The sequence below is a fragment of the Taudactylus pleione genome, unplaced genomic scaffold (genome assembly GCF_031769625.1).
Source record: "Taudactylus pleione unplaced genomic scaffold, aTauple2 ptg000157l, whole genome shotgun sequence".
Lineage (NCBI taxonomy): Eukaryota > Metazoa > Chordata > Amphibia > Anura > Myobatrachidae > Taudactylus > Taudactylus pleione.
Window position 1 is genome coordinate 4,719,630 of NW_028284559.1, and position 10,666 is coordinate 4,730,295.

General features: G+C 41.8%; 2 pseudogenes; both read right to left on the bottom strand.

The window, feature by feature from the left end:
- Positions 1–3,729: 3,729 nt before the first annotated feature.
- Positions 3,730–4,282, bottom strand: LOC148521562 (elongation factor 1-alpha 1-like; annotated as a pseudogene).
- A 398-nt stretch (positions 4,283–4,680) lies between these two features.
- LOC148521563 (elongation factor 1-alpha 1 pseudogene) lies at positions 4,681–5,165 on the bottom strand (annotated as a pseudogene).
- Positions 5,166–10,666: the final 5,501 nt, after the last annotated feature.

Consider the following 10,666-nt stretch of genomic DNA (forward strand, 5'->3'; position numbering starts at 1 on the left):
GAGAGAAGGGGTCAGAGTGTGAGGGAAGGAGCAGGGTGATGAAGGAGAGAAGGGGTCAGAGTGTGAAGGAAGGAGCAGGGTGATGAAGGACAGAAGGGGTCAGAGTGTGAGGGAAGGAGCAGGGTGATGAAGGAGAGAAGGGGTCGGAGTGTGAGGGAAAGAGCAGGGTGATGAAGGAGAGAAGGGGTCGGAGTGTGAGGGAAGGAGCAGGGTGATGTAGGAGAGAAGGGGTCAGAGTGTGAGGGAAGGAGCAGGGTGATGAAGGAGAGAAGGGGTCGGAGTGTGAGGGAAGGAGCAGGGTGATGAAGGAGAGAAGGGGTCAGAGTGTTAGGGAAGGAGCAGGGTGATGAAGGAGAGAAGGGGTCAGAGTGTGAAGGAAGGATCAGGGTGATGAAGGAGAGAAGGGGTCAGAGTGTTAGGGAAGGAGCAGGGTGATGAAGGAGAGAAGGGGCCAGAGTGTGAAGGAAGGATCAGGGTGATGAAGGAGAGAAGGGGTCGGAGTGTTAGGGAAGGAGCAAGGTGATGAAGGAGAGAAGGGGTCGGAGTGTTCGGGAAGGAGCAGGGTGATGAAGGAGAGAAGGGGTCGGAGTGTTAGGGAAGGAGCAGGGTGATGAAGGAGAGAAGGGGTCAGAGTGTGAAGGAAGGAGCAGGGTGATGAAGGACAGAAGGGGTCAGAGTGTGAGGGAAGGAGCAGGGTGATGAAGGAGAGAAGGGGTCGGAGTGTGAGGGAAGGAGCAGGGTGATGAAGGAGAGAAGGGGTCGGAGTGTGAGGGAAGGAGCAGGGTGATGTAGGAGAGAAGGGGTCAGAGTGTGAAGGAAGGAGCAGGGTGATCAAGGAGAGAAGGGTCGGAGTGTGAGGAAAGGAGCAGGGTGATCAAGGAGAGAAGGGGTCGGAGTGTGAAGGAAGGAGCAGGGTGATCAAGGAGAGAAGGGGTCAGAGTGTGAGGGGAGGAGCAGGGTGATGAAGGAGAGAAGGGGTCGGAGTGTGAGGGAAGGAGCAGGGTGATGAAGGAGAGAAGGGGTCAGAGTGTTAGGGAAGGAGCAGGGTGATGAAGGAGAGAAGGGGTCAGAGTGTGAAGGAAGGATCAGGGTGATGAAGGAGAGAAGGGGTCGGAGTGTTAGGGAAGGAGCAGGGTGATGAAGGAGAGAAGGGGTCAGAGTGTGAGGGAAGTAGCAGGGTGATGAAGGAGAGAAGGGGTCGGAGTGTTCGGGAAGGAGTAGGGTGATGAAGGAGAGAAGGGGTCAGAGTGTGAGGGAAGGAGCAGGGTGATGAAGGAGAGAAGGGGTCAGAGTGTTAGGGAAGGAGCAGGGTGATGAAGGAGAGAAGGGGTCAGAGTGTGAAGGAAGGATCAGGGTGATGAAGGAGAGAAGGGGTCGGAGTGTTAGGGAAGGAGCAGGGTGATGAAGGAGAGAAGGGGTCGGAGTGTTCGGGAAGGAGCAGGGTGATGAAGGAGAGAAGGGGTCGGAGTGTGAGGGAAGGATCAGGGTGATGAAGGAGAGAAGGGGTCGGAGTGTTAGGGAAGGAGCAGGGTGATGAAGGAGAGAAGGGGTCGGAGTGTTCGGGAAGGAGCAGGGTGATGAAGGAGAGAAGGGGTCGGAGTGTGAGGGAAGGAGCAGGGTGATGAAGGAGAGAAGGGGTCTGAGTGTGAGGGAAGGAGCAGGGTGATGAATGAGAGAAGGGGTCGGAGTGTGATGGAAGGAGCAGGATGATGAAGGAGAGAAGGAGTCGGAGTGTTATGGAAGGAGCAGGGTGATGAAGGAGAGAAGGGATTGGAGTGTGAAGGAAGGAGCAGGGTGATGAAGGAGAGAAGGGGTCGGAGTGTGAAGGAAGGAGCAGGGTGATGAAGGAGAGAAGGGGTCAGAGTGTGAAGGAAGGAGCAGGGTGATGAAGGAGAGAAGGGGTCGGAGTGTGAAGGAAGGAGCAGGGTGATGAAGGAGAGAAGGGGTCAGAGTGTGAAGGAAGGAGCAGGGTGATGGAGAGAAGGGGTCGGAGTGTTAGGGAAGGAGCAGGGTGATCAAGGAGAGAAGGGGTCAGAGTGTTAGGGAAGGAGCAGGGTGATGAAGGAGAAAAGGGGTCAGAGTGTGAGGGAAGGAGCAGGGTGATGAAGGAGAGAAGGGGTCAGAGTGTTAGGGAAGGAGCAGGGTGACAAAGGAGAGAAGGGGTCGGAGTGTGATGGAAGGAGCAGGGTGATGAAGGAGAGAAGGGGTCGGAGTGTTAGGGAAGGATCAGGGTGATGAAGGAGAGAAGGGGTCAGAGTGTGAAGGAAGGAGCAGGGTGATCAAGGAGAGAAGGGTCGGAGTGTGAGGGAAGGAGCAGGGTGATCAAGGAGAGAAGGGGTCGGAGTGTGAGGGAAGGAGCAGGGTGACGAAGGAGAGAAGGGGTCAGAGTGTGAAGGAAGGAGCAGGGTGATGAAGGACAGAAGGGGTCAGAGTGTGAGGGATGGAGCAGGGTGATGTAGGAGAGAACGGGTCAGAGTGTGAAGGAAGGAGCAGGGTGATCAAGGAGAGAAGGGTCGGAGTGTGAGGGAAGGAGCAGGGTGACGAAGGAGAGAAGGGGGTGTTAGGGAAGGAGCAGGGTGATGAAGGAGAGAAGGGGTCGGAGTGTGAAGGAAGGAGCAGGGTGATGGAGAGGCTGTGGTTTGGGTGGGAGGGAAGGAGATGGATGATGGAGGAGAGGATGGAACTGGGTGTGAGGAAAGGAGAATTATCAGTAACTGATCAAACATTAGAGCAGACTGCAGCCTAGGATGACAGGGCTTCAGTGGCCATAGCCTGAGCAATCATGTTGAGATGCACCCAACTATTCCCAGTACTTTCAGTATCGTTACACTGTGGTATTGGCAGATTTCAGTGTAGATGAGCTGGAAGGGAGCAGTCTCCAGTACTATAAAGAAGATGCAGGGTGCATAGGATGGTGTTTGAAGTAGCACTACTAATAATAATACATTTCATACTGTATTGGTTTTGAGACCTGTTGTTTTGGCGTAGATGGGAGTTAAGGGGGTATGTGGGTTGCAGGGTTATGGGGTTCATTGTATTGTTAACAGAAGGGACATTTATCCTCTTAGCCTCTCACATCTGCATTATTATAGCAGCTTATAGCAGGAGGCAATGTAACAGTGATGTAAAATAATCTATGCTAGAAAATAAAATTATATGTTAGGTGAGGTGGGCCGGAGTAACATTGAGTGACAGTGTCATTATGAATAATTAAAATGTAAGCAGACTCCTTCCCCCATTTAAGGCTCCTTCAGAAATGTCCTGGGCTGGTTCTGCATCCCAATCCACCCCTGGGTGGTGCAGCAGACCCCAGAAAATATATAGACTCAGCTCTGATCTGCACAGGCTCCCACAGAGGTATAGATAGTAGAGGCAGGAGATTGTTAGGGCAACCACCTCTTTACAGGTCCAGAGCACCAGTAGCAGTTGCAAAGGTAATAACTCCAGGAGAATCAGGTATCAGCAATGCAGTTGCACACAGTAGGGCAGACAGGGGGTCGTTATGGCAATATGTAAGAGAGCAGTGTCACTAAAGCACTTGTGTTTAAAATGATGTACAGGATGCATTAGAAAAATATCATAGTTTATTTAGGACAAAAATAGCAAAAAGATAGATGCAATAAAGAGGTCACTAACAATTTTACAGATAGTTTACAATAAATGAAAATCTGTGATTCCTCAAAATACAAAGTTTGGTGACATTTTGGGTACGTATCAATGCTCATGGACCTAGAAAGCAATAATATAAGAAAATCCCCTAGAATCCATTTTGTTGACACCAATGATGAACTGCTTTACACCCAGAGTGTAGGCCAGCAGACCATGCTCATGAGTTTGTCTATTCTTTGAGATACCAGCTTCAAACTCAACAACACCAGCAGCAACAATTAGGTCAGCACAGTCAGCCCGAGAAGTACCAGTGATCATGTTCTTGATGAAGTCTGTGACCAGGAGCATTAATATTTGTGACATAGTATTTGCTGCTCTCAAATTTCCAGAGTGAGATGTCAATAGTAATACTACATTCATGGTCAGCCCTCAGTTTGTCCAAGACCTAAGTGTATTTGAAGGAGCTTTTTATCATCTCAACAGCTTCCTTCTCAAACTTTTCAATGATTTGCTTATCAATACCACTGCATTTGATTAAAAGATGTTGAGGTGTTGTGGACTTTCAGGAATCTACATGTCCAATGAGGACAAAGTTTATGTGTGTCTTTTTTCCATTGTGGGTCTTTTGTTTTAAATTGAGTAATTTTTTTACTGTTATAACAAAAGTTAACATATATATAAAAAACAAATACAGACAATACAATATCCAAAGAAGTTTAGTAGTACAAAGATATATCACATGCTGCATATGAGTTCAGTCCATAAGAAAATAACCACACATGTATACATACATACAAACAATATAAGAAATCCACTGTCAGGAAATACAACAATATGAACATATCAATTAGCTCACATAGGAGAAAGTATGTATCAAACAAAGTCAAAGTCAATAAGTTCTATTGAGCATCCAAAATTCGGCATATATAAAAGCTGTCCGGGTAAGTAGCAGGGTGTCTCCAGAAAAAACCTTGCTAGACACTCACAGGCTTAGGTTCCAAGAGTCTGGTGGCTGCTGGTGATGGCATACAGGTACTTTGTTAGAGTAGTCACTTGCTCACAGGAGATGCTCTATCCCTTGAATAAAGGTATATTAGCACTGGGTTCAAGAATGTTCAAGCACCGTTCCAGCCAGAGTTAGGTACAAAGTCAACGGTATCCAATCTTCTTGATGTAAGTGCTTACTTCCTTTATAATTTCCTTGTATCAACAATTAGGTTAGCACAGTCAGCCCGAAAAGTACCAGTGATCATGTTCTTGATGAAGGCTCTGTGACCAGGAGCATTAATAATTATGACATAGTATTTGCTGCTCTCAAATTTCCAGAGGGAGATGTCAATAGTAATACTACATTCATGGTCAGCCCTCAGTTTTTCCAAGACGTAAGTGTATTTGAAGGAGCCCTTTCTCATCATAACGGCTTCCTTCTCAAATTTTCCAATGGTTTGCTTATTAATGCCACTACATTTGTAAATAAGATGTTGAGTTGTTGTGGACATTCCGGAATCTACATGTCCAATATGGACAAAGTTGATGTGGGTCTTTTCCTTTCCCATTGTTGTCTTTTTTTTTTTTTTTTAAATTGAGTAATTTTTTTTTTGGTATAACAAAAGTTAACATATATAAAAAAACAACAACAGACAATAGAATATCCAAAGAAGTTTGGTAGTACAAAAATAAATATCACATGTTGCATATGAGTTCAAACACAAATAATAAAAAATAGTAATATGTTAAATAAAATATTAACTTGAAAACTTATAACATGAAAAAGAGGAATAATGAAAAAAAATAGTAATATGTTAAATAAAATATTAACTTAAAAATGTATAACTTGAAAAAGAGGAATAATAAAAAAATTTTAATATGTTAAATAATATATTAACTTGAAAACTTATAACTTAAAAAGAGGAGTAATAAAAAATATAGTAATATGTTAAATAAAATATTAACTTGAAAACTTATAACTTGAAAAATAAGAATACAAATAATAATAATATGTTAAATAAATATTAACTTAAAAACTCATTACTATTTTTATTATTCATTTTTTAAGTTATGTGTCAAACAAAAATATTAACTTGAAAACTTATAACTTGAGAAAGAGGAATAATACAACAAATAGTAATATGTTAAATAAAATATCAACTTGAAAATGTATAACTTCAAAAAGAGTAATAAAAATAATAGTAATATGTTGAATAAAATATTAACTTGAAAATGTATAACTTGAAAAAAGAGGAATAATAACAAAAAAAGTAATATGTTAAAGAAAAATATTAACTTGAAAAAGAGTACATAAATGAATTAAATAAAAATAATATACATCATTGGTTGATGTAGTCACACTACCCATGTGCCCCAGCACTGAAAAGGTATTAGCAAAAACAACAAAGCCGGGAACAACAAAACCACTAGTAACTGTCTAACAATAAACTCCATTGTGGATCTTTAGATGTTTTATTATGGACTCCTTATAATGCACCATAAACATGGTGAGAAAAACCATGGAGTGTTTTCTTTAAAAGAAATTGATAATAGCAGAGGTGTCCATGATGGAATTCGGACATATTAAGATGGTCGATGAATTGTTGCATCTCTGCATACGGACTCCTACATATAATGACAAAAACAGAAGAAGGAGGGGGGGTGAATTATAATGGGAAACACAGATTTTATAATGTATCCACTATCCACTATCTAAGCTAAAGCTTCCACTATTAGTATTATATTAGCTGATAGTGGAAGCTTTACACAATGCTTGATATTAGCTATAACCTATAGATATATCCACTGACTAATCTTCTCCAACTACTCTCCCCCTATAATTCCACCATTGGACCTGTAGCCCTTGCATGGTATTTCCATCATCGCCACGCCTGTAACTAATTGCTCTGCCCCCTCCCCTGTGATTGTTTCTCCTTTACTCTATTTTCCTCCTCCAATTCATTATCTCTCCCTCGGTCATTTATTTTACCTCTTCGTTAGTAATTAATTCTCATTCTCATCTGTAATTTATTCCTCTCCCCTGTAATTCATTCTCTATCTACTCTGCCTCCCCTTCTTACCTGATACAAGGGTGCTAAAGGAAAGAAAAAAGAAAATAGGTTTCTTCTTCAGTGCACTTCCCCCAAGATGACATACATTATTCAAATCTATGTACTGATTATTCCATTAAAACATAACCTTTATTGTTAATTCATCCTAAACTATAATTGTCATAGCAGCGAAATATCTATATTAAAAACATAGCTGTAATATAGATATGTTTTTAATATAGATATTTTGCTGCTATGACAATTATAGTTTAGGATGAATTAACAATAAAGGTTATGTTTTAATGGAATAATCAGTACATAGATTTGAATATTGTATGTCATCTTGGGGGTAAGTGCACTGAAGAAGAAACCTCTTTTCTTTTTTCTTTCCATTAGAATCAGTGTGTTACAAGGAGCATCAGTGGTACTCCGGTTTAGACAGGCATCCCTGTTTAGACAGGTTATGTTAGAAGGAGAATATCCTATCATAGAGAGATTTATAAATTAAAAACAGTAATACCCAGAGATACCACTCAGGACAATAACAGATAATGGGCCACATTTATTAACAAGTTTCATCATTCACAGAGAGTGATAAAACTCGCTGCATATGATAAATGGTTCTCCAGCCAATCAGATTCCAAATGTTATTTTTCAGACAAATGACAGGTGGGAGCTGATTGGCTGGAGCACCATTATCATACACAACAAGTTTTATCACTCTCTCTGAATGATAAAACTCATTAATAAATGAGGCCCAATAAGTGGTCATCTAGGGGCCTGTTCATTAACACATAAAATTATCTGGAGGTAATTAGGTTTAGTACTCGCATGGAGTTCTACCTAATTACTGGAGGAATTCATCATTCCTTTTCCCCATAAGTATCTATTCCCGAAAAGCTGTAATTTTTGTGATGACAGCTTTTCAGGAAATAGATACTTTTCCCTATCTACTCTACTTTACTACAGCTGTAATCAGTGCTGCGCATGCGCTGTTACATCCATAAAAGCAGCGCATGCGCAGCACTGCCTACAGCTGCAGTAATTCTGTCCCCCCCAACCCCCCCATCTCCCTTCCGCTCACCTCCCCCGTCCCCCACTTACCTGGCCACTGCAGCCGCCTCAGGCTCCGTCTGCTGTGATGACACTGTGTTCTACAGACAGAGCATTGTAGAGTTTAGAAAAAAAATAAAAAATTTTTTTTCTAAACTTTACTGTGTTCTGCTGGGAGAACACAGTGTCATCACAGCAGACAGAGCCTGAGAAGCGGCCAAAGCGACGGAGGGAGCCGGTGGAAGACCTGCCCACGCTGACAGCAGGTGTCACCTGCTATACACCACCTCAGAGTGGCGTATAGTAACACCATCAAATTCCAAAAATACATAATTTTCGGAATTTGATGAATAGCATAATTCCCATATCCCCATACTAATGTATGAAGAGTGTGGAAATTAACGCAGGTGGACTTAACCAGGAGACATCAGTGATATCTCCTGTGTTACGTGTCTTCATGAATACTAAAATAACGGTAATTAAGGAATATGTCCTTAAAAACGCTATTTTAGTGTTGATGAATACGCCCCTAGAGTTGGAATACAATTTTGACAGAAGAGAGGATGTCCCTGGTATCACACCACATGATGATCCTTCTGGCCAGTGATGGGCTGTTAATGTGAACAGTGCAGTGATTACATCACCAGGGCTCCCTGCTCAAAGCAAATCAGTGATTCAAATAGTGTGATACAGGGACATCCCATCCATTCTCACGTCAATTTGAGTCTTTCCAGAGAGAGGCATCAGTGGCTGGCTGGCAACTTTCAGTCTGGTGAGCAAACACAAGCAAGTGCCCTGGCGCATTGTAATTCAAAAAAAGGGTGTGACAAAAACCCTGTATGTGTGGTTTATCTACTGCGGGTGTGGCTTAAATAGGCAATAACATATTGTTCTGTCAAAAAGCTATAAACAAATATAATACCCAAGATTCTTATCTGACAAAGAAGAGACTATTGTAGTGACCACTATTAAAAACAGAACATTCCTTGAACTGTATACATTACAGAAAGGATTTTAGCTAATGATATACAGCACAGCGTGCATCGAAAACACCCAAATAAAATACAGGTACCATTTTAGTGATCAACATACACAGGAGAGGACTGGTAATTTAGAGTGTCCCCGTAAAATATTCTGAACGCACCTGTGTAAACCTCCACATTATGGCACATATATATAAAAAAATATGTGCAGGATATCCTTTTCGGGGTTACCTGCAAATATTAAGTACCATCTGGATGGATGGATGGGGGTCAGCAGCAGCAGAGATGCTGAGATCCTTTATTTTTTAATGCTAAACTAGCAAATAAGCAAGGAGCCACATACTTAAATTCTGGAAAGTGAATCAGGAAACATACCACTCGTGAAATTTTATATATATATATATATATATATATATATATATATAGATAGATAGATAGAGAGAGAGAGAGAGAGAGAGAGAGAGAGAGAGAATCAACGCAGCACTTGATACAAAAAAAGGATAACATAATGCTTTACCAAGAAAAATACGCACACCGGACAGTCTATGGCATTGCTTAACCGCAGGATTCCGGGGCTATTCAATTCAGTGCGATGTTTGGTCCAACTAAAGGATTTCTCCTCGCACCCTCCTGAGAAGAAATCTGACTAAAGTGACAGCCGCAGGGCCGGCACTTTAGTCAGAGAATGACGGTTCTTGCGACCAAACAACCAGGTTAAGTGAGCGAGAACCGGCATTTTCCGACTTAACAGCGCATTGAATTGAATAGCTCCATTAGCTCCCTCCCGGGGCTATTCAGCTTCACTTTCAATTGAACTGCGGCCTATATTTTTACAAATATACAGATACATATTTATAATATACACACACATACAGTATGTGAAAAATCACACGTGCTCTATATACTTTTTAATATGCACACATATATATTTTATTTTATTAGCCCTGATTAAATCTTTTCTTATAAACATTGAAACGTCTGTGAATTGGTCTCTCGTTTTAACTTTTTTGCAATGAGTGCCGCCTTGAATGGATTGTAAACACCTGGATCCCTGGTTCATGGGTTTCCCGAAGTGAAGGACACTTGCTTAATGTTTCTATTGGATATGGTGAGGAGTGCTGCTTGAGGAATTGCATAATATATATATAGGGATACGTCCGGGATTCCAGTGGTCGTGATGCCGACGCTTATATTACTGGTGCCTGAATGCAGACGCCGATCAGTAAGTAGCGGGGTTGGGAGGAGTGTTAGGTTTAGGAGTTAGACAATAGGGAGAGGGGTTAAGATTAGGCACTAAGGGGGGAAGGTTAGGTTTAGGGTGTGGGGAGGTTAGGTTCACGCACTGGGGGGGAGGTTAGGGTTAGGCACCAAAGAGGGTGGGTTAGGGTAGGGTTAGCATACTGACCAGCAAGTGTCACTATGTTAACCGTCGGGATTCCGACTGCCGGGATCCTGACCGACTGTCGGCATCCCATACCCAGCCCATATATAATATATATATTTATATATTTTCTATAGTAGTATAGAAGAAGCGCCTCAAAGAACACCAATAACAAATTGTTCACTTCAATTAGATATATTATAAAGTCCAATATATAATTAGCTCATAATCCAATTTACAGTATTATAAATTCTTGGAAGAGAAGAATCCTACAGCCGACTTGTCCACTTTCTGAATGTTAAAGACTTTAGTGTGGCTTTTCTCCCATATGATTGGATTTCCTTAATAGGAAGATAAAACTCTTTATCTTCTTTAGGAGATATAGATCTAAAAATAGACCCTTGCACCAAGAATACACCTAAAAAAGGCCCAAAGGCCACCATTAATATAAAACTATTTATTACATATAAAATATTTTTCAACAGTGATATACAGCCAGATAAAATTCACAGTTGTATTGATATAGAATAATATCACACCTCAATATGTATATCACCCCTATATAGGGTAGATAAAACACACCCAATGCTTTTCATCCTCGA